This window comes from Periplaneta americana, chromosome 15 (genome assembly GCF_040183065.1).
Source record: "Periplaneta americana isolate PAMFEO1 chromosome 15, P.americana_PAMFEO1_priV1, whole genome shotgun sequence".
In the NCBI taxonomy this organism is placed as follows: Eukaryota; Metazoa; Arthropoda; class Insecta; order Blattodea; family Blattidae; genus Periplaneta; species Periplaneta americana.
Genome location: NC_091131.1, coordinates 86,831,666 through 86,857,870, shown reverse-complemented (window position 1 = coordinate 86,857,870; position 26,205 = coordinate 86,831,666). Strand labels below are relative to the sequence as shown.

Genomic DNA, 26,205 nt, shown 5'->3' with positions numbered 1-26,205 from the left:
GTCGACAATCATCCTTTCGTACGACTGTTACGCATGAAGAGCAGACTGCTTGTATTCGGATGCACAATCACGACAACCAAGCATTGCATTACGTTGTTAATCAAGGAGTCAAGTCAATGGTTACGGCAGACACCACCAACGTCAATTTTATTCCCAAACCTATAGACTATTCCTAATGGATCGAGAAGAGGCACGGTTATCTTGAGCTCTTTCATTGCAGTTCGGTATAAGAGAGTCCGTCTAGCGTTGTGACGCGCTGTGCCGGATCGCCGCGGCGCTCATCTCATCTTGCAGTGAACAAAAGCAAAACAACTACTCCACAGCACGCCTTCAACCGGTATTCATAAAGTCTCTTTATTATTTAGCATCATAATCAAAAGCAACCCGTGCTTTCCCTCGTTTACGAATGCAAGAAGCTAACATCACCTCTGCAGTTGTATGGCTCCGAAATTGTACACCAGTGGTGTAGTGGAGTCCTTCCATTTTTACTTACTACCAGCAAATATAAATTTAACAAATAAACTCGTTGATAATAAAATTAATAGACAATCTGTAATAGGAATAATTCGATGCAAAGTTGAGATATTTATAAAGTAAAGATAATTAACTTATATTACTCTATGTATTCAAGGTGGTCTATGTTTGCATACGCTGCCCTGACAGAGAAAGAGAAATTGTGTCCGAGTATAACCATAAAGTCCAGATTAGATGCTGTATACTTAATGGCTTTCTATTCCGCTATATACAGTAAGAGGACTACAAAATAACTAGTCTCTCAAACACTAGGTTTAAAACGGTTGTACTTCTAGTAACATAAGCAAAACTATAGTCCCGTCGCTCTAATTTCCGGCAGCCAATCGCATTGCAGGTCGGCTACATTTAAACGTGTGCGCCTTGTGATTCGCTGAGGAAGACGTTATTCATTTCTTAAGGGTCGATAAATACTTAATATAATCGCCGGCCATTTTGGCTCTTTCGTTGGCGTTCGCAGAAAGCACACGAGGACGTTATATGCCACTCAATTATTTGCTGAATTACAATGCGTTTGATTTATTATATAGGAGCTACGATATGATAATGTTTAACGGTGTGGCAAATAGATTCCTCGTATGGTAGCTCGGCAACGAAAGAACAAAAATGGCGACGATACTACCTAGGACCACTTCCCTTTCCCCACTCTTTCTCTTCTACTATCACAAAGAACTTGCTAATTTCTTAGATAACAACCCTGTATTATGATAATAGGGGAAAATAAATATATTGTAAGTTCACAGGGCTAATGGCTTCGAAGCTGGGTACCTGGTTCTAATGAAGTGCACTGGTAGCAATTTAAAACATGGGGGCATGAGACAGTTACTCTGCCTGCCATTAAAATTCACTTCAATTAAATCCCCAAGGTAAAAAAAAAAACCTACCTAGATTTTATAGAGCCTTCACTTCCTAAGACGTAAGCAAAGCGGAGGAGTCACGCCGGGAATAACAGCGTCGCGACTATATACAAGTACAAATACAATGTCCTAAATTAACCTCATGTGACTGGGAATAACGGGAAAGGACACGATAATTTCTAATTTAAAAAGAAGAGAGCCATACAGAGTTGTGTCGATTTTTCCAGTAGATCAGATCAGAGACTCTGTAGCTGTTTCGAGTGCAGATGGTAAACGACTGTCTGTCATATTTACTTAGGTGAAGTAACAGGAGGCGGGGCCTGATTATATTGAAGAGGATAAAAGGATGATGGAGTAGATAGAAAGCCGAGATCAATATAGGACAGAAAGAAACAGGACGTAAGTTAAGACCTATGTAAGATAAACATGCAACTATTAGAGTACAATATAATATAGCCTATTATGTTACATTTGCATATTTATTTATTTATTTATAGAGCTTCCTTAAATTAGAGGCTGTCATTAGACAAATCATACAAAACAAAAAAGAATAAATAGATGATGAAAGATAACAGAGTGAGAAAAATGACAAACAAGTAAACAAACAAACAAACAAACAAACAAACAATGGCAGTTAACAGAATAAGCTAACAAAAAGAATTATAATGAGTCCATATAGGTGGTTCCGTAAGAGTTTGACTGACTCTCTAATTATGAAGAGGGCCAGTTCATTTAGAAAAGATATGTGCAATCCTAAGGTCTTACAGAATTGAGAAGAGAAGTTAGGTATCGTTCCTCTTGCTCCAAACATCAATCCCGTGACACTGATATCGTGAAGTTGGTATTTATCTTTATAATACGGGATGGTTGGAACGTAGATTGCTCGTTTCTCCTCGTGTACGTCTTCAGGCTGTCCTTTATATGTTTCAAACCTGATGGTGGGGTCGATGATAATACCCTGAGACAAGGATTCGCTAATGGCGATTACGTCAATGCGTCTATTAGTGTCATTGTCGGCAGTTCCGTGGACTTCTTCATAGACGGTGTATTTTAGTTTTCTAAGAGCATCGGCCAATTTAGTTCTAATTGCATGATGCCTATGTATACGCAATGTTTCACTATAAGGGCAGGCTCCCAGGACGTGTCCAAGGGTTTCTATCTCACTGAGGCATCGCCTGCAGTGGTTGCCCTGAGACCTACCGAGTATGACTCTTACAGTACTTACGTTGGCAGTCATTTTGATAGCCTCCTTCCATTCACCGCTAGTCATTCCATCGAGCTTAGTTATCCATTTGTTAGAGGGAGTGAATTCACTGTACAAAATAACGCCTTTTCCCTTTTAAGGTAAGTTGCACCATGCGTTGTATTCTCGTTGGCGTAATTCTGTCCTAATTTTTCTGGGGTTTATTACTCCTCTTGTAGAAGTTAGGAGTTCAGTTTCATCGATTTGAAGGTTGTTCAAACAATGTTTAGCTTCCTCCATTAGACATCTAGTGTTGTTTATGCACATATTATTACACATATTCAACTTCATGCAAGAGTTGACGTGTTGCAAGTAGGCTTCCCAACGTGCGCAGATAATACCTAAGCCTTTAAATTTTTTGTCGGAATAAAAGGAGTTCCTTAGTATCTACATTACTTTTATCGTTCTCAGTCTCATATGGACATATAATAATGTTGAAGTACCTATAGAAAGGTTCTTACAGTATAAAAAAGATTGTAAAATGATACCATACTCAACTTATATATTCTTCTACCATGAGAGGTGTGGTGGGGTTTGACAAATCCTAGCAGAGTTCAAATACTGCTCACCTAGTAAGCTACACAACTAAGGGTAATAATATCTGCAGTCTGTGGAATATTGTATGCAGCTACACAAAAGACGATATCCACTGCTGTATATTCCCAGAGATATTATTAACTATTTACAGCGAAGAGTCTGACACAGTCCTGCACACCACTGCACTGCCGAGTTAGTATAAACTCTCTAAGAAATCCCAATACACCGGAAACTTGCAAGTTTCATACAGCACCATTTTGGAACAAAATCTAACGTTGAAATTGTGTCAATTTCTCAACAAAATTGCAGACGCAGTACATCGTAAATACAATTATATCACAAGGGTTTTCGCTTTGTACCAATCCAAGAAACAAAACGAGAAAAGAAACTTTTATTATAATAATTATATTGAAAGTTTCTTTATAAATCAATTTTAACACTATCTCTACAACAAGAAATAACAATAAATGAAATAATTTGCGACTGGATGCTATTTATTCTCTAAAGATGTGTTCAATATTATTTGCAAATGAAGGTCTGTTTACCATTTCCAAATAACGAATTCTATATTCACAACCTGATAAAGCAATATAAAAAATATATAATTAATAATCGGGAGAAATTTAAGAATTTACGTACAGTATATGCGTCTCTAGTTCTCATTTATTCCTCAGTTCGTCGCTACTTCTTTTAAAAGGCTTATGCTTTTCATAAACGAAATTCAAGTTCATTGAACAGTTTTACTGACGTATTTTTGATTCAAACGTATTTATTTCTTGATTTCTTTCTTTCTTTATTTTGCTAATAATTGTAACATAAAATATAATACACACAGATAAAATTTTAGCTCACCCCTGAAAGAGTAGAACTTGTGCTCAGGGGCGGATTCCAGAATTTATATTAAGAAGTATATAATACAATTTGTCTTATGTCTACTACACAATAAGAATATATAAATTTAAAATTTACAATTTTTCGTTATTTATAAAATCCATACATAACTTTTTAAATTTAATATTATAACTATTAGAATTGACAAGATTAGGATATTTAAATATAAATTTGTTATATATATTCTTGGGCCTAAATTACTACTATGATTAAATACTGTAGCAGTGTTGCATTTTGATTCAAACAATCTTAAAGAATTCATACTCTTTGTTTCATAACTATGACAATACAATTTAAAGTTATTTCGATTTTTATGTATGAATTTTATTAATACAATATAATAAATTTGTCTCATTTTAAGAACATTAAAGTCTAAAAATAATTTTTGAGATGGAAAATCAATAGGTTTATGAAGACATATTTTAATTTTCTTCTTGTGTACTAAATAAAGTGGATTAAAATTGGATTTAAATAAGTTACCGCATCCTATGATTTCATACTTAATTATCGATTGAAATAAAGTTAAATATATTGTGCGTAATAAACTTATTGACAAGTAATTCCTCAATAAAACAAAATAATATATTACTTTACGTTACCTACTTTATTACAAAGGTAATTAATGTGTTTGTTCCATTTTAAATGATTGTCGAAAATTATGCCTAATTATTTAACTTCAGAGGACTCCTTAATAATCGGACATTCACATTGTATAAGGCAACAATAAGAGTTACGTAATACTTCATCAATTTTAACATGACTTCATAACATCACAAATCTACAACGAACTACTTAGTTATATGAAAATTGTAGAATTATATGTAGGCCTACTCATAGAAAACATGCAACAGAGTTACGACTAAAGTCTATCCATCAAGTCAATGACAAATTTGTCATAATTTGTGTTTTTCTGGCAACACATTTTTAAGATACCACAAAAATACGATCGCACGTCTTACAACTTGTTACTAATGAAACAGATGTGACTATGAATTACACTAATAGGAATCGATAAGAGAATGCATTCCTTTGAGCGATCCAACCCGCGGGTTACAGCTTTGTACGAGGTTCACTCCAACCTGTCTGTGTAACTCTTCTACATTCTGCCCGGCTCGTAAATCACTGCTGTGGTATGCTATTTAAGATAACTACCTAGTTAGTATCTTCAGCATGTATAACAACAGTAGCGGAACATTATGATTTTGTTAGATATCGGACATTGTTTAAAACAATGGTCTTGCTAGTCCCAAGTCATGATTTTGCCCCGCGCTTATCTGTTATCCACACTTAACATTCCAAACATAAAATTACCTGCTGAAAGGTGAAGTATACTTAAGTGTGAAGTGCGAATCCATTGCAAAGACAAGAGGAAATGTTGAATTAAAACGAAACAAGAAGCGCTGACTATACCATGAAGCAAGTTCGACTGTATACAAGAGATGTAAAAGCAATATACAGTTCATGCATTACGTCCTGTTCACCACATCTTCTCAAGATATGAATTGTGTTCTTATGTGGCAGGAAGCTTAATTTTCAATTCTGACACTCCTATGTTTCACGTAACAGCAGTGCATAAAAATACTCTGATCTATACCCTTTCTCATGCAACCTAGTTCATGGAAGCCGCTCAGAACAACACGAGCCATTCGAGCTTAAGCAAAGTTGCCTAGTTGTAATGTTAAGATTCAGTCGCTGTTAGTGACGGTAATTGAAATATTACATGCGCTCAGACAAAATATTATAGCCACGTATAATAAGATGAGGCGCATGAACTAAGTCGCGTGAAAAGCATTATGTTTGTAACGAAACATGAACACAGAGAGACTGACTACTTTCAACTAACTCTCATTCACTGTTCACGTACGAATTAATGGGTCATCGCCTGGGGAAATAGACATCTGTTTATCTCTCCATCTTTTCATCTTTGAAACTCCCGACAGTTGAATATTCTAATATAAAATAAATACAGCTTATTGTCATTATTATATTGATGTTAAGATTCTCGCGACATTTGTGCACCTAAACATTAACTTTTCCATAGTCGCTTACATAGATCCCCAGAGTTACTGTGGTTCTACAGCGGACAATATTTTTTTCTCCGGATTCTCCAGCTTCCGCACTTTCAAATTTTATTTTACCTTTCACTTAATTTCATATTTTTCATGCCTAATACTTTAGATGCTACTAGTTGAAGATGATTACGATCATGCACTGACATTATTTCGAAACTTCTAATTTATAGATTCATTGACATACGAGATAATTCCCAATGCTAGTCGAAGACCGTTCTGTTGGCCAGACTTCTTAGGATACGAGAAGTGGCCTGAGGATGTTCAATTAAATCCACTGGCATACAAGTATTATTTGTAGGATATGGTGACCGTTACGGACTGTCTGAGCATCTCTGTTTAACCACGAGCCGAAAACACCCTCCTTTAGGAGCATTCAGCGTATTCCGAATCTCACCAGACCGGTGGACAACAATGACGTCACGCTGCAGCGAAATAGGAACAAAACTGCTGGAAGGTTCGATGGCTATCATGGTGGCTGTACAAGTTGTCTGTGCTACGCTAGCAAGATTTTGCGAAATTTCCGTACTGTCATCTCGTTCAAACAAAAGAGAGCATAAACAAGTTATTTCTTGAACCAGTAGTAATAACTGGTCCGTTGACATGTTCGCTCTTAAGCCATTAACATATTGTTTTTACATTGTGTTCATTGCAAACAATACACCAGAATCAAAGCAGAACACACCGCCATGACACAACAGTGCACGATGTCATTCGTCTGCTAATTCCCGCCTTATGCAAGAACCAATCAGATTCACTGATGGCGGCTGATGGAGACTGCCACCACCTCTGCAAGCTGATGGCACCGGTGCGACACCGGTGGAGAATCAGTAACGTCATCGTTGAAATTCGGAACACCGTCATGCCATCGGATTGCTCAGCGCTGAGATTCGGAATACGCTCATTGTACAGGTAACAAATCAACAACAGTCTGAAAACAGGACTTAGTTCGTCCTTCCGACACACAAACACGCACCTCAACTTCAACATATTTTAAAAGTTAAGGATAATACACACAACACGTAGACAGAACAGAGAAGTCTATCCAAATGATATCAATATGAAAGGAGCTACAGTAGCTGAAGCAAACTTTTCACTTATTCATAAACTGCGGCACATATTCCAGGAAAAGGGTAGATGCCAGCTTCCGCTTCGCATACAACAGAAACCGTTCCACAGAGAATAAACAGCGAGGTACGAAATTGTAAATAGTATTTTCCAATATACATTTCCTCAGCAACAAAACATTTCTTTCATGTGAACTTTTACGAAAGAGATTTTCTGGTTTTGCCTTTTATTTCAAAATCCCTTTCAATTGAAATATACACAGACTTTTTCTATTGAAGTTTGATAATCACTGCTATTCAAAGTCGTCGTAGGAGATTCAAGTGCACAGCAACTCCATCGGCTGTTGCCGTATCGGTTAGGCCTAACGTTAAATTGATGAACGCGTGTACTTTCGTCTTCAAGCTTACCGTTTGTTGATATTATAGATTTATTAATTTGTCCTACAGAATAATATCTGTAATATTGACAATTAATATTTGAGGAGAAAAATTCGCTCCGGCGCCGGGGATCGAACCCGGGTCCTTGGTTCTATGTACCAAGCACTCTGACCACTGAGCTACGCCGAATACAAGCCACAGCACCGGACCGAACCACCCTCCTTCAATGTTTCCCTTTGTGGCCTGACTCCAAGTTAGTTCGATCCCCGGCGCCGGAGCGAATTTTTCTCCTCAAATATTAATTGTCAATATTACAGATATTATTCTGTAGGACAAATTAAAAAATCTATAATATTCTCATAGCTGCAGGGTATATGTCTGTACAGATTACTGTGTACTTAACTGCGGAATCCCGGCCAAACAAGTCACTCAGCTGAGTGCGCTCCTAATATAATGGCAGTTGACATTGGACATATACGTCAACATATATGCCTAACTTGGAGTCAGGCCACAAGGAAAACATTGAAGGAGGAGGGTCTGGTCCGGTGCTGTGCATTGAATTCGGCGTAGCTCAGTGGTCAGAGCGCTTGGTACGTAGAACGAAGGACCCGGGTTCGATCCCCGGCGCCGGAGCGAATTTTTCTCCTCAAATATTAATTACCGTTTGTTGGTTAAATGTTTAAAATAAGATTTTGGGTACAGAATATGCATGGAACTCTCCAAAGTTTTCAAGCAACTCATTAAGATACTTGCAAAGAGGTAAGATTCTGATTATTAAATTTAACACAGAACGAGAACATAATCAACCTCCTACGAAGAAGCTAGCCAATCGTAACAATCTTGTGTTAAACAAGATTTGACACTTACTCAGCCAATTTTCATCGTATTAATAATCGAAATTGGAACATTTTAAGTTCTTGCGCATCTAACTGAAGGTATAAGGTCTTAAGAATTCTTCAAACACTACCTACAGTTATGAACAAATAAATGGATATCTAATAACTACAAATGGGTTTTCACTCTTTGGCAGTTAGGGCGTACATTACAGGAAAAATAAGAATATGCAAAGACAAGACACACTGACAGAAAACTAAAGACATACAGAGTAGAAATAAAAATAAAACAAGTCAAAGATACAATCTTGAATGTTGCGTACACTACTTTTAACACTTATATACAAATGATTGATAAAATTGGCAAACTTACAAGTGTTAATTATATAAGCACGTGTGGCTTACAGCTATTTCGGTGTATAGGCCTACTGTACACCATCCAGTATACACCGAAACAGCTGTGTCACACATGCTTATATAATTAACACTAGTAAGTTTGCCAATTTTATCAATCATATGAAATATACAGACACACGAAAACACACCCTAATCAAATTCTCAACACACAGATCAATTTCAGAACACACTCACTATTTGACTCCACTTTTCAACATGCAAGCACACCCCTACAACAGGCAGCGGTATCAAAATGACGCCAGTATCTAGTAGGCTCTGATGATGGTGTACAGTACACACCGAAACAGCTGTAAGCCACACATGCTTATATAATTACCACTAGTAGGTTTGCCAATTTTATCAATCGTAAGTCAAAGATAGCAAAAACGAGAAAGAACAAGAAGAATTTCACCATGGAAAAGTGTTAGCCTGGTACAAAAATCTACACCTTAAAATAACGCAAAGCAAAGACGGAACAATGTGCACTTAATTTTATAAACTCGAATACAGGTCTGCTGGGTATGTAGCAGGAAACAATATTGAAACAAAGCGAAGGACTCGGGATTAAACAGCAAGAAATAATGCAAGGTACTGGCGGCCGAGCACGGAAATAATAAAGAGAATGTTCGGACTGACGTGAGATAGGCTACAGTAAAAGTGGCAGGCAACCTTCAGCTCATATTACCTACATGTAGCGTTGGGAGGCGCATTAAAGCAAAACACCAGCATCGGACGTAAAACGTAGCTAATCTGGGACCACATACCTCAGCCTCACCGCGCCTATCGGAGCATGAAATTGAAGCGCGGTGAGGAAGGAATCCACTCTGTTGTGACGGTGGTTCTCGCGGCTCCTTGTACTACGTAAGTAGTTGCAATTTCAGGCCAAAGCGCGAGTTACCACATCAAATTGGTTTCCACATACCATCGTCACTATTTAAGGGAAAGGAAATTAATCTCTCTCCAAAACCATCAGATTCTATTTAGGTAAACTGCCGTGCTATTACAATTTTATCCGGCTGTAAACAACTGAAGGGAAAACCACTTTCGTATCGCGATTTTCTTAACGAGTTCCAACTCTTCATAGTTACACCTACACAAAAATTCTTAGCAGTCAAGGTGCCAGACAGGTAATGCACGACTGAATCACTGCAGCGGCAATGACGTCAGAGTGGAGTTCCGTGAAGAGGGGGCCAGAGGAAGAGACTTTTAAAGCGCCTCAGGATAAGTAACTTAAAAACCTTTCCAGACTCTGACAACCTGACGAAGTCAATTAAATTTCTTATGTAGGATCGCAGCTTTTGGATCAGGACCAACTAAAAATTATAAATGATATCATAAAATAGTTCATCACCATTAAATTACTCATTTACAACACTTGCTCAAATATGTTGTTTTCTGCAGACCACAGATCAGCGTTTCTCAAACTATGGCCCGCGGACCACCTGTGGTCCTCGAGGTCTGCCCTTGTGGTCCTTCAAAAAAGACAGAAGAAATAATAAAATTCGAACGAATTGCGTATCACACTGTAGCTTAAAATCTCAGAGTTTGGAAATGACACATGACAATCGAATTTCACTTTTTCTCCCAGTACAGACATTTTATGAAATTTATTACCTACTCCTCTATCGACTTCCCACTCTAAAGCACTATATACGTGGTGTTTCTCGACATCCTTTCCCTGCACATCTGGCGCCGCTCCTGTAACCTAGCCAGGGGCCACCCGAATTCATAACAGAGGACCAAAGTACCGAATCTTAATTCAATTTTAAAATATAAGTATACTGGTATTAAAATATAATACGAAAATGATGAATTTGCTTTCGAAGGTAACAAGAGTAAGGTGGTCCGCGGAACTGTTCTGACATTTAAAAAGTGGTCCCCGCTTCAAAAAAGTTTGAGAAATGCTGCCACAGATTGTGCGTTACAAAGCAGTACTTCCAGATCAACATATTGCACTACCTTTCTACGTACTAGCCCGCCGGTGGAAAGTGTTAAGAAGACGAAAACTGCTTCCGATTCAGAATCCAACTCCAACGAAAACTGTTAAATAGTACTGGTACTAATTTTATAAAACGCTAAATTGGAGTTAGAGATGTTCTTGGAATTTAATGAAGAAACAGGCTAATCCTAATTTCTTCCGGAAACGAATCCATTACCTTCTATTCAACTCTCCACTATAACGACTAACCTAATTCAACTTCTTTTAATACAAAAATGTGGTTCCAATTATTATAAATTAATTTTAACTTTTTTCACAAAAATTGAAATTCACAAAGGCGTCAGGTTAGGAAAGAAAGCAGAAGAAACAAACCAAGCTGTTAAACAAGGATGTCCCCCGTCGCCAGCCTTATTTAGCATTAAGTAGGGGAGACTGGGGCAAAGTGGTCACCTTAAGAGAAAATAAGCTACAGAACGTAAATTAGCTTTGTTTTCCTCTCACAATCTTTGCTACTAAAAAGACGTTTCCTTCCCCTTTTTAATGCAATCATTACGAATTGTTTACTATTCAATTTTTTATGCAATCAAGAATTTTTTGTTTGTCTGCACATTGACCACTTTACCCCAGGCCCTGGGTAATGTGGTCCCCCAAAAATAAAGATATTTCTAAATGAAAGATTACAGTTATATTATGAATTTTTTCGACAAAAAATGTATATTAAGCGTTTTTATCGAATAGTGCACCATTAATTCACAATGCAAAAAGACAAAAACAAAATATAGTAGTGAAAGTAGAACATAGCACAATGGAAAAAGGAACGCTGTCAACATTCATACACAAAACCTGTGTTAGTTTAAAAAAAATAACATAGCATTGAAAGTAGAATTAGGATAATAAAGAAGTTATTGTAAACATTTCTAAACACAAGCTAGTCTTTGTGCGAGATAATATATTTTTATTTTTTAAGTTTATTTACACAGAAATCACATTTGAAATCGTCGCTGCCATCATCTTCAAACACAGCACATTCCTCGTGAGCTCATTCTAAGCATGATGAACAACGTATCCATCCTTCACCTCCGGTTGACCTGAGATACCCTATGTGTCCTTACAGAAAATGCATCCGCATCATCATTATCACTTCCTTCCTCGCTGTTTGTTTCTTCACGAAGATCGACCTTCGTCGTTTTCTGTTGCTGTTTCTTAGTTTCTATGTGATTATTTTTCATAATATTTCTCCGCACTCTCTTTACTGTGGACTGTTTGTTCTTAGTTTTATCTCTGGCTCCTTTGTCCTCTCTTGAGCCAATTGATTTTTATACGGACTACTGGTCAGGATTTCAGCTGAACCTGTTTTTCTCTTTTGGGAACGGGCAATAGTGGATTTGGGTGGAGAACTGATATCTTCCAGATTTACTGTGAAGGATGAACTAGGCTGGGGAGAAATTGCTGCAGGAAGAATGATAATGGAACCATCATTTGGCGTATCTGAGGATGTGGATGGAACTGGGTCAACAGGCAAGGTTTCTGAATCGTTAGAAGATTCTACATGATTGAGAGGCCTGTCAGTAGGCAACGATGGAACGAAATCCGTATCATCAAAAACATCTTTATCAAGAGGATATAATCCACATTTTTTTAAGCCATTTATTGCATTTGTAGGTGTTGCTGCTCGTAGCGAAGCCTCTCCAAAAGTTTACTGACCTAAAACTGTGTCTTGGTTCGAGTTCATTACTCTTCTCTTGGAATTCCGAATAATTTCCTGGCTTTTTTTGCAGCCCATTTCACCCTTCCTAACACACCTGATAGCCTCGCGCATTTTTGTTGGACTCCAGCTCTATTGGGAAGTTTTGCGGGGTCGATTTCTAGACATTTTATCTGTATTCTGCAACAACAAAGAAATAGTCGCGAATTTAACAATTTCTGGGGCAAAATGGTCCCCTAGAAAAAAATGGGGACCACGTTACCCCGACCGCTCTATTTTAAACAAAGTCATGGCTACGGACGGATACCAACTTGTATAGTTTCGATAAACATTGAAATATGTAGTATAGAACTGGGTCTTACTTGAGCAATAACTTTATATAGTAACTCTCCTAATGACAGAACGTACAGTGCTATGAAAAAGGAAGCTTACCTTACATCAGATCTTCAAAAAATGGAATTTTCTCTGTATCTTATCATTTAACACGTCCAAACACTTCAGCAGACACGTACGTAATGGCTGGATAGAGAAGGAAGTACTACGGAACTCTAAACGGAGATGGCAGCACCAACTGGAGAGATAAGTAGAGGGTACCACTTTACCCCGGGGGACCACTATAGACAGGTCTCCCCTACATTGACGAAGCTACTAAACAATTGAAAAATGGTTTTACAGGAGGAACTTTATTAAATAAACATCGAATTGGAACTACCTATTTGCAGATGGCCTGGTGGTTTTTGAAGAAACAGAAGACGGACTTCAAAGAGCAGCCAGCAACATCAAAGAAGTAAGACATTAACAGCTGCTAAAACAAAATCCATGGGAAAAAATAGAAAAGCGAGGTAAGATAGTTATAAACAAAGAAATAATAAAAGAACAACTACCTATTTTTAATTATCTAGGTTTTAATTTAGACAAATGAATGGGGTAATAAGAAGAACATTAAAAACAAGATACTAAATACAACGCAAATCGAATTTTACAAAATCATGGTATTACCAATGGCAACGTGTGGATGCGAGAATTGGGTTTTGAACACAACTGATAAACGGAAAACAGAATTGGTTGAAATGAGGTACTTGAGATCGGTAGCTGGATTTATTATCTTCTTAGATCAAAAGAGAGGTATAGACATGCGGAAGGAACTAAATATAAATGAAGTTTAAACACTAAAATTTCGGAACAAAAATATATAGGCTACGTATTACGAATGAACAAAGAATGTCTACCTAAAATATTATTAAACTATAAACCCATAGGATACAGAAGTGTAGGCAGATCTAAAACAAGTACTTTCACGTGTGGACGGAACAAGCCATTGGACCTAATCCTTCAGGAAAAAGAAAAAAAACCATTTTCCTAAATTGTTATGCACAAACAAACTGAAAAGCAAATGAAAACTTGCACTGTAAATTTAAGCACATATTTTTGTCACTGTAATATAATACTACATCATACTTCAAACCCACATGTTATAACATCTACATTACAGTAAGATGACAACTGCACACAGAACATTTGAATTCTAATGCTTATCTCAACGCAGAATAAACAATGATGTCGGTAAGATGAAGTGGAAAGCTTCATAGAAAAAAAAAAAAAGGACTGACCAGGGTAAGAACTTCTGAAGTTCTATTACAGTATTTTTTTCTTTTATTTTATCCCAAATGCACAGTAGCCTGAAGACAATGTGCGTGATGGGATTAGGGAATGTTATTTGAAGAAATGAGCTCAAGGATTCGTCACATGGTAACCCGATATTTTACTTACATTTGAAAAAATAAAACTAGGAAAAACTAACCAAACAATTAGCCAAATGGGATTCGAACCCGTGCCCAAGTGCAATCTCTGATTACCGGTACAATCGCTACCGCCTGAAGTACGCAGGTGAATCTCCTTAATTGAAAATCACCTCAACATAAATCAACCGAGAATTATTAATCTATTTTATCATGCTACCAAGCTATCCAGGACCTGTAATCCTCTAATGATCCCATTTTATACCGGCTAACTTGCTATGACTTCAAAAATCTAACGTCATTAAACACAGCAGTAATTAAAAAATCTAATTACTGTACTACAAAATTTCTTACTAAGAAAAGTTAGATAATGTGAATTTAATAACAACAACAAAAAAATGACGCACTTGAAACCTAAGCCATCTGCGCAGAAATCCAATATGAAGACCACTACTGTATACTACCAAATAAACTGGAACATGTGCATCGGTATACCGCTTATGTATGCTTTGCTGCGTTAAAAGTAACGAACACTTTTCCCTTCACATTGTGAACTTGGTTGTAAACAACACTGTGATTTAGCTGCAATAACTACGACAATATTCAGAATCCCGCGTCACATAAAATGGTGTTGAACAAACGAAACCAAAGTCTTCTTGATACCATACATTATGATGAACAAAGAAACTGAAGCCTCACGAACGAAATATGTCTCCTTTGTGCGCATTTCTTATTATATTTGAAGAGTCCACTGCAAGAATGATGGATGTCACTTTCTTGTCGAAAATGAACGAAGACTGTCAATGCATAGCTTAAGACATGTAGAATGTACATACAGAGTTATATGGCATTAACACTGATAGCCATTGTCCAGTAATGATTGGAAAATCACAGTTAAGCTTTGAGCGCTAAGCATTTCAAACTTTCAATTGCTTCTCGTGAAAAATGTATTGCAAATTACATCCATTATTCTTGCAGTGGACTCTTCATTTGTTAAATTATAAAATTTATAAACAAATGTTTCAAGTTTTTAGTATTTTTGCAAATTTCTTGAGTTAATAACTAATCGAATGAGACATTTCTCATCGTGTAGGTGTTGTAGTTTTCTCAAAATGTTGCGTAAGGAACGAATTGTATGTATGTATGTATGTATGTATGTATGTATGTATGTATGTATGTATGTATGTACGTATGTATGCATGCATGTATGTATATGTTTGCAAGAAATTTTCCTCGGATGTCTGTATAAAATTTACGAGTATGCAAGTTCTAATTTTTGTTCTACTGAACTGTACCCGAGCACGAGCTCACGCTCATTTTGTGTAACTTTAAGTTTGCATCATACCACAGTCTAGTATATACAGTCACGAAGCTCAGTACGTAGGGAATATACATCCATAGATAGTTGCTAACCACTAGGATCGCTACTATCGCCTCATCACAGACAATGGAAATAGTACCGGCACAGTCTATTGTTCCTAGTACCCTCAACAACTCAAGCTTCGTGACTGTATATAGTAGACTAGACTGTGATCATACCACGTAAACGAAAATTTTGAATAAATTTAAATATGAAAAAAAAAGAAACTCGTTAAAAAATACCCACTCGGTCAAGTCGATGCAGTCAGCGGAAGCCACGAAGTACAGTCAGTCAGTAAATCAGTGTCAGCTCAATTAGTAAAATTTTTTCAGCCAGTTCAGTTGTTCCCAGTCACACAAAATTTACACAAAACAAATGAAGTGATTGAATTCAACATTATTTGCTCCATTATATAAATTATCCAATATAAGTAAACATTATCGGACATATTTTACACTCTGTTCATTGTATCCAGTTGACATTTCGTCATGAAGCCCATTAGATAATCCTGAATAATTCACACCACATCCATCCAACCATCAATTATCCGGAAGCAACAGTCCTGTAGCATCTATTTATCCGTCCACCCACTCGCCCGCCCGCCCGCCCGCCCAACTGTCCACCAGCACACCTATTTATGAACCCGGGATCGATACTCCAACAGCTCGACGGGGCATCATCACTTCCCGAAGACAGCGATAACAAGACCGAAGGACGCAGTCGCTACCATTATGAGAAAGTTAATGACGAAGGTATTGGCAATATAAGCATCATTAATGCCCAATTAGGTCTTATTTAATACATTTCATCTTTTTTCCATGGTACTTGCACGAGGTTCCTTGGCGTTAGCTCATATCCAAACTATGTCTACTTTTAAAAGCGGATTTCCGTTACGTGGGAGTTGTACGATGCTGGACCAACCGTCTTAGGTAAATCGGGGTAGCAAGTATACGACGAACATACATCCCAGCCGTAGGTGACTATGTGACTTTCTGTTATATACAACGCGCACAATTCAATCCCGTAGCACAGATTTACAGTTTTAATCATTGTTAAACAGAAAATGCAATTAAACTGCATTTTAGCTAAAAAATTGTAACAATTATTATCGTGACGAAATGACAATAATTAAAATGACAAGTAGAAACTGAATGCAACAGGAAAAGATATGTTCGGAAGTGCGAGAATTTTATGAATTATCATCATCATCATCATGATTTACGCAATCACGATAAATGAAAAATGTGCCCAAATACAATCAAAATAAATAATTTTATGTTTAAAAGCGTGCTAAGTAGGCCTATATTAGCGTAGCTTATAATCCGTAATAAAATGCGAAATTGAATACAAACTGCGAAAATATATCTGCTTCTGCGAAATAAGAGCGAAATTACATTTTACAACAATATATATATATATATATATATATATATATATCTAAATAAATAAATATATATATATATATATATCTAAAGGTCCCACCCCGTCACATTCAGATTCCTACATTTTTTCAAATGGTTTGGTCACATCTCCAAGTTAGTTTAGTCTATTCAGTATGAATAACACAGGAATGTGACCTACCTAATACCCTCAACTCTATTATCTGTACATTTACCTCGAATTTTCAACTTATCTGTCTGGTGCTAATACTAGAATATTGGCTTCCTCTGTGATCTCTTTAGGTCCAGTGTTTACTCACAAACAAGTTGTATATGGAGCGGGTGATTGTGATTGAGTAATAAGACAGGTCGGCATAAAATCATACTATTATCTTCTGGCATGTTTCTTAACTTTTATTTAAGTTGGTTATTTAACGACGCTGTATCAACTACGAGGTTGTTTAGCGTTGATGAGATTGGTGATAGCGGGATGGTATTTGGCGACATTAGGCCGAGGATTCGCCATAGATTACCTGGCATTCATCTTACGGTTGGGGAAAACATCAGAAAAAAATCCAACCAGATAATCAGCCCAAGAGTGGATTGAACCCGCGCCCGAGCGCAACTTCAGACCGGCAGGCAAGCGCCTTAACCGACTGAGCCACGCCGATGGCTATGTTTCTTAATGTTCACATGTTACTATAATATTATATGTTCCTTTACTTATTTATTATTTTCAGGAATTAATTGTAAAATCTAAAAAATGCACCTGTTGACACACATTGAATTTCTACCGCTAAACGTTTCATAAAAATGTCCCATACAAAAACGCTACACAATGCTAAATTGTAACATTAAAAGTGCTATGAAATGCAAAATTTGATTTTTGAAGTGCTAAATTTTTTACTTTTAAGCTTCTAAAATCTACAACTAATCGTCGTCATCATCATCATCTGGTAACTTATAAGATGTAGAGTTCTGTTACGATGTTTTCCATTCTTTTTTATAAGGTCCTTCTACTAATCTTTGTCCTAGTGGCTTGTTTATCATCCGTTTTCAAGTATCTGTCATCTTTAATGTGGATACGGAGAATAATGAAGCGTGTGAAATGAACAGACAGAATAAGAAATGAAACTGTGCTAGAAAGAGTGGTTGAAGAAAGAATAATGCTGAAACTGATCAGGAAGAGGAATAGGAACTGGCTGGATCACTGGCTGAAAAGAAACTGCCTACTGAAGGAATGGTGAACGGGTGAAAAGTTAGGGGCAGATAAAATATCAGATGATAAACAACATTAAGATATATTGATCGTATGCGGAGACTAAGAGGAAGGCAGAAAATAGGAAAGATTAGAGAACGTTGGGTTTGCAATGAAAGACCCGTCCTTGGACAGAAAATGTCATTCTCGTAACGTGTTGATGACGTATTCTTGAGTTTATTCCCATTTATAGTTCCTGCTTTATGGCCTCATTCCTATCTTGTATTATGAAGTAAGTCTACCGTGTTAATTTCTCCAGAATCTCATCTCTGTATCTGTCTATTTTTCTTCATTTTGCTTTGCACCTAGTGTTCAAGCCTAGCTACCGTATGAGTTGATCATGATAGAAATTTGTAGAGTTTTAATCTAACGTGCAGGCCTATATCAAACAGCAGACAGAAACACTTATTTTACGAAATTTTAACTTTATAGTTTATATCTCCAAGTATTTCTATGATATGCGGTGAAAAGGGCGAAAGCCATAAATTGGTAGTTTTGAGTTATGATCTCCATGTAGAATAAACCTTAATTCTTCAGATAGAATAAAGGTTACATGTCTATCCTCTTCCATAACGATCTAGTGCTTCAGATTTCCAGTTCATCATAATGATATTGGTCCTCATTTCAAACTTTGCTTTACCGAAAACTTGCAACTTATAACATGTCTTTTTCACAGTGCACTATAGATTTATTTCTTCTATTAAGCCCTAAAATATCGAACTCTATTTCTGAATCATCTCAATGTTTTGGCATTATACTTCAAATAATACAGAAAAATAAATATATGGAGTCGTCAGAAGCTACGGTACAAAGACATACGTAGATTAACGACACGTGACGAAATCAACTAAGAATAGGCGCCCTTGTTTTAAGAATATAACAGTCATCGAGAGGAGGAAAGTATATGGAGTGAAATGGGACAAAGATGACATTTATAGATCTTTGCAAGTGGTAAACTACGTAAAAGGACAGTGTTAATTATCATAATATACATACAAACAATATTTCAAAGTGTCTTACTGCATGGCGATACACACCTTTTTCTGGAGAAAATTTTCCCTAATACATAAAGCTATACATATTTTAAGGTATCTCCTCGAAAATTGCAAGGAATCAATCAGAAGATCTCGGTGGCCAAGTTCTACTTTACTCTATGGATCGATTTTCAGTGAAAAAAACTGTCGAGCTGTAAAACAATAATAAGGTTGTGCTCCATCGTGCTGATACGTCACGTTGCATGCCAGAAAGTATCTTATAGCAAGCAAGAATAACGTTTAGAATCTGTAGGAGCTGGTCCATTGAGGTTCTCCTCAAAGAGACATGGTCCTACGAACTTGGCGCCAAGAATACTGGCCAACACATTGACACTTCAACGCACGTAGTGTCCCCCTCTCGTGTGTTGTATGTGCATTCTCATAGCACCGAACAAGACTGGCGAGTAATCAATTCGTTTCACACCTAAATATTTCGGATCTCCTTTGTGTACATGATAAGTCCAGAGATACTCCAACGGTTACTGTTTTAATTATACTTAATCTGACACTTACTTTCTACTTCCTGGTGAAATTGTTAATCAATTTGTGTCCACTTTAACAATATACTACGAGTATAAAACAAAAGCAAATGAAATATATACCGCAAATATATTTATTTTATTGGGCTATTTTACGACGCTGTATCAACATCTCAGGTTATTTAGCGTCTGAATGAAATGAAGGTGATAATGCCGGTGAAATGAGTCTGAGTCCACCATCGAAAGTTACCCAGCATTTGCTCGTATTGGATTGAGGGAAAACCCCGGAAAAAACCTCAACCAGGTAACTTGTCCAGACCGGGATTCGAACCCGAGCCACCTGGTTTCGCGGCCAGACGCGCTGACCGTTACTCCACAGGTGTGGACGCAAATATATTTAAAAATTCGTAAAAAAGACACTTTCTCAGTGTATGTATTGAGTGTTTTTGTGAATTAAATTACCGTTTATAGTTTATTAACAATAAAATTAATAATAAAAAAGTCACAAAACTGAAATAATCTACAATGCATCCACATATATAAACTTTAGTTCTTTGGAATGAACACAAAAGAAATTATATTTCATAGTTTTGACTTTTTAGTATATGTTCCTAATGCTGCACAATTACACGTTGAATAGCTACTGTAAGTTGTAATCATTTCTAATACTTTTCTATTTAAGAAAATGGATATTCAAAATTGATGTGAATGTAAACAGATATTAGTGGAGTATAATGAAATTACAGGCATTTCTCGTCTTCAAATAATCGGCAGTACTATAATTTAGAACAGTGTGAAATTAATTACTTCTATAAAAATTCACCCAAGCGTAAAAGTAGTTATCGATACATTAAAAAAAAAAAGAGTTTATGACCATCAACATTTTAATGTATCTGGAAGCTATAAAAATACTCATTATTTTAGAAAAAAAACACCATAGTATGAAGTAGTAAAAGTGTGATAGTCATAGTAACTTTTGTAATGTTGTATGAGAGATTAAAAAAGAGAAATCCACGCTGCTACGAATGAAAAGGATTGTCATTGCAACGAAATAATTTGATGAAAGAGTAAAGAACCGCAGATGAAATAATTCAAATGATGAGCGCAAAGCAAATTAAGTCAGTAGTCGCGAGATGAGCTATAATAGGATATGTCAATGCCTCCATAATAGAGTTTCGGAGCACCAGAATAAGACAGTAGGCTAAGGATCTGTTCGGTTTGTAGCCATGAAAACTAATTTTCAAGAGAACTTAGTTACAGTCACGAATAAAATACTTAATACGTTACCTACGCGAACAATCTAAATTCCTCGTGTATCTCGAAACACTTCACTGTTCCTCTAAATGATTAACGAGCAACTTACCTAAACGTAGCTACAGTTGGTCATTAATCTATCGTGATGCAAGTGAGACAATTATAGACTGATGCAGATAAATTGATTGGCTTAACCTCTACGTGACCATTAGCCTCTGCAAAGTAACTAGAACGAGTGGCCCGCCAACGCATGCCGTGCATACTTCATGGTCTTTAAATATTCCTTCTATTTATGGAGTTTCACTTCAGGAATGCCGGAATGTAATTGAAGGTGCCCACACTTTAGGGATAAGAAGTACTAAATTTTAATTAAATAGACGTGTAGGCGCTGCTACGAGTTCTGATATGCTCTATGTAATTTCAATGGTTTTTCAACAATAGGAATAATCTGTAACCACACTCAGAGGCAAGACAATGAAAATTATTACTGAACGTAAACTGCGGTTTGAATTCCTACAAGATACTAAGATGAACAAAATTTTCACAATAAGAATGGCACGCGTGCACAAAATACCGTTAGAGCTATGGTCTTCTTAGAAAGTGTAAGGCTAACCTGGTCACGTTGTGAAGACAAGATATTAATATGGATCGCCATTTTCATCACCACTATCAGAAACACCGTCATTAATTATTACGATTACATCTTCAGCATTTTATCGGCAATCATATCAATATCACCTCCATGATCAATATCACATCGCCAACACCTCCACGACCACCGTCACATCAACATTACCTTCACGATCACCGTCACACTAACAACCTCCACGACCATGTCACGTCACTTCCACGATCTCAGTCACATCAACACCACGGCTACGATCTCAATCACATCAACACCACGGCCACGATCTCAGTCACATCACCACCACGGCCACGATCTCAGTCACATCAACACTACCTCCAAGACCACCTTCACATCAACACCATCTCCAAGACCAACTTCACACCAACACCATCTCCAAGACCAACTTCACATCAACACCACCTCCACGACAACAGCCACAGCCACATCAACTTCACATTCACGATCATCGTCACATAAACATCACCTCTACGATAAGCGTCAAAGCAACACCGCTTTCACGTCGTTCACAATTACATCAACATCACCTCCACGTAGTTCAGAATCTCATCAGCCCCACATCGTTCAGAATCACATAAACATCAGCTCCAAGTCGTTCAGCATCGCATCAACATTCTTTTCACGAATAGCATCACTCAGCACACTTTATACAAACAGCATTATAGTAACATAATATAATTATGATAATCATCCTCATGATCAACATCACGTCACCACACTCTCCATGATCGCCACTCCATTATGGCTGTCATGACCATTACCTGACTAGTCATCCACGTCTTTTGCTAAAAATTCTCCGTTATCTATCAGCTTTCATTCTTCTATATGAGCCGTTCAGAGCAAAAGTGGTGTAAGTAAAAATTGGGTAACGAGGTTTAAAGCAAAAATTCTGTAAAATACAGGGCAAAGTAGCAGTTAATAATATGTTCTTCGTGCTATCCACTGACTACTAACAGTTTAAATAAATTGAATATTAATTGCTACTTTGTGCTGTATTTTACAGAATGTTTACTTTAAACCTCATTACCCATTTTTGACTTACACCACTTCTGCTCTGAACGGCTCATATGTATAATCATTTAATGGCAACGGGTTCAGTAAGTTCTAACTACTTAATTCTTCTCTAATGCACTATTTTTCACATAGGCAATTCTAAAGCAACTGGAAATTGTACATAAAATCACATATCCACTATATTAATAATAATAATAATAATAATAATAATAATAATAATAATAATAATAATAATAATAATAATAATATATTTATTATTTCTACTATATTTATTATTATTATTATTATTATTATTATTATTATTATTATTATTTATCGGTAGTTTTAATTGTTTCAGACTTTTCTGAAAAAGGAAATAAACCTTCCAAAAGGACTGTTTGAGAGTAGCCTACGTATGTGTCTGCCTATTCAGCTTTCGATGACGAGCGGTAACACAATGATACAGTCAGCACCTGTCTTTTTATGCTGTGGAATCGATAGTGGAACCCTTGAAATACGACACTATAGCCATCAGTGATTCATGATTCACGAGGTCGTATCCTGTTCAGCACTTGTCTTCTTTTTGTGTTTGATTATCACCGTATCATATGATGGTTTAGTTCCCACGTACAACATGTCGACGCTTGCTTTCCTATGAGCAAGTTTTTCTAAGCTTGTTTACAGAATACAAAGATTATTGCAGACCATGTCCGTTGTCTGTAACTATTGAACTAATTATCAATATTTGTTGAATTTGATGGATAATGTTGCTATTGTCTGAGTAATATCATCACATTGCCACATTGTCCATAAAGGCAGTCGTTTCATGAACTTGACTGTTAAGTCAATGACAATTTAATTCCAGTGAAAACAGATGTAGCTTACAATGCTGCACGAATACAAAATGTACCTTACCATGGGACCGACACGTTATCTATCATTTTCTATTCGGAACTTAAACACCATGCACTGACGATTCTTTACGTAAAAGAAAGAAAATCTGCGAAAACTTTGTATGAACTGTAAAGGCTGATCTACAATAAACCGGGAACGATAACCAGAACGATAACGAGAAGCGAAGAACATGAACGTGAAAAGTTTTGATTCACAATAAACCGAGATCGGAAACGGTTATGCATTTCGATATGTAGGCCTATGTCAATAGCGATATATGAAATTGTGAAGTCGATATTACGTATGCTGATATTTGTTTACATTTGACCAATGGCATTCTCTTATCAGTACAAGCCAGCCAATACAAACATAGGTTAACCAACTTCGAAATTTAAGACACGGAATATTTAATAATTTAATCCACGTGGTAGTCTGGTCACAAATACATGTAGCATATACGGAAAGTGATTCTACCGAATTTCTACGTTAGTTACAAGCAGTGAATGGACAAGATATGTCACGGCTTTCTTGTTACAAAATATACGACGAAATAGCTTTGTGATGACAACAGAATGAATCTAGTAGGCTGTGACAGGAAACGAGAACGGCCAACTCTCAGTTCCCGGGCTCAGGCAAGTTTCCCGTTAATTACGAATGCTCACATTTAAATAAATTTATTTTAAAAATGTTTTAGTTCTAGTTCTCGTTCTCGTTTCCGGTTTATTGTGAACAAGTCTTAAATTTCAAAACATTATAAATTTCCATTCCGTTAGAAAAAAACACAGTAAAAGCATTTGAAAAGAAACAATATCAGACATCTAATAAATAATAGGCTACTTAAAACTGGATACATAAAGTTTCATCTTTGAGGTTCTCGTAAATAAGGATCAAGTTTTGGCCTTCAAAGAATACAATATTATTAAATATATTGAGGCAATCCGATGAAACATCCTGAGCAAGTAATATTAGCTACTTCGTTTCTGTGTGGAAATTATAAACAAACTACGAACAGGAAGATTAAGCCTCAATACTATACATTTGGAGGAATGAAATTTCTAGGGCCAGCTTTCAGATACACAAGGAAATTTCACAAAAATACATTTAAAAAAAATCACACGGAAACTAAAAATAACATTAAATCTATAGGACAATAATTATAACGCAGGAATAAAATAAATGGCTAAAACATTTCCAAAGAACAGAAGAAAAGCTATCAGAAGTAATTATAATATCAATGACGCATTTCGATTAAAAATTCGGGTTTGATTTTCGGCTTAAATGAGTGTACTATTTGTGTTCTCAACGGAGTGATTCATGCGCTGTCCTATATTCACTTATTAAAGTGACAAAGCGCCATGCTCGCTACCAGAGTAGAGTTTCCCGCTATGCATGAATGTCTTATAGCATTTTTTCTTTACGACACATACAAGAGTATTATACCGAAGGAGCCAATTGTTTATTATGGTATTAATTATTAATCCCGCGGCAGAGACATATTGCAGAAAATGGAACAGCAATGTGCGATATATGTCTAAATCCTATATTGCTTTATACAAACACATGACAAAAACCGATAGTAAGAAATATCATCACAATGCAAAGAATATTGTAATAAAAAAATAAGAAAAAAAAAGAGATGAAAAATTAGAATAGAGGACAAGATAGAAGGAAGACAACGATAACTGACAAACAAATACATTAAACTATTACGAATATCTTATATGGTCTGTCTAGAAGTTCATCCTAAACTTTCTGACTTCGACGTTCTATTTGTAGGACAGTTTCTCAAAACATCAATTGTATGGTGAACAGAGCATAGGAAAAATAACGAAAATGCCGAAAAATGGATGATATTGACCTACTACGCCCTGCATTATAGGAGAAAAGCAAGGGACAAAGGTAAGAGTGGAATAGCTATAGACGAGAAAAGACAGAAAAAAGGGAAAAATAGGACGAGACAAAAGTAGCATAAGACAAAAAGGGAGAAGAGAACAGATTGAAAAGGTAAAGGGAGAATTCGAGGAACAGGAGAAGGAAAAAGAGGAAGAAAAGCACGAAAAATGTAAGAAGGGAGAAGAAATAAAGAGGAGAAAACTTAAGATGGCAAAGAGTGAAGAAAATTAAGAGAAAGTAAGAGGAAGGGAAGACGTAAAGAGAAAGGGAGTAGATGAGGATGAAAAGGAGAAAATGTGAAGAGTTAAGCAGGAAAGAAGATACAGAGGCTAACGACACAGCTAAAAAATAAGGAGCTAATCTCGTCATCTGAAGCTGCGCTCGAGTGTAGGTTCGATTCCCGCTTTGACTAATTACCCGACTGGGTTTCTTCGATATTTCCCTAACTGTAAGGCAGATGTAAGGTAATCCACAGCAAATCATCTGTCTCATCTCGCCAAAACACCACTTTCTATTAGAGACTATTTCATCCCGGAGTTGATACAGCGCTGTTAAATAAACGATCCCCAAAAATATGTGAAGTAAGAAAGAGAGAAGATGAAGAGAGTAACAAGAAGATGCACAAAGAGAACAGAAGAATAACAAGATAGTTTTACGGAGAAAAGAAACAAGGAACGAAGAAAAGCAACAAGGAAAGAGGAAGAAAGGTAGCAGACAGGAGAAGACTGAAAAAGTGAATTATTGTTATGTTTTATTTAACGACGCTCGCAACTGCAGAGGTTATATCAGCGTCGCCGGATGTGCCGGAATTTTGTCCCGCAGGAGTTCTT

General features: G+C 36.6%; 1 protein-coding gene and 1 non-coding gene across 14 annotated transcripts in view; both read right to left on the bottom strand.

The window, feature by feature from the left end:
- Positions 1 to 26,205, bottom strand: part of LOC138715195 (phosphatase and actin regulator 2) — a 1,243,976-nt gene that overhangs the window by 720,813 nt on the left and 496,958 nt on the right. The window lies entirely within an intron of this gene.
- On the bottom strand, positions 7,690 to 7,762 carry TRNAY-AUA (transfer RNA tyrosine (anticodon AUA)). The gene has a single exon. It is a non-coding gene; the product is annotated as a tRNA-Tyr (tRNA).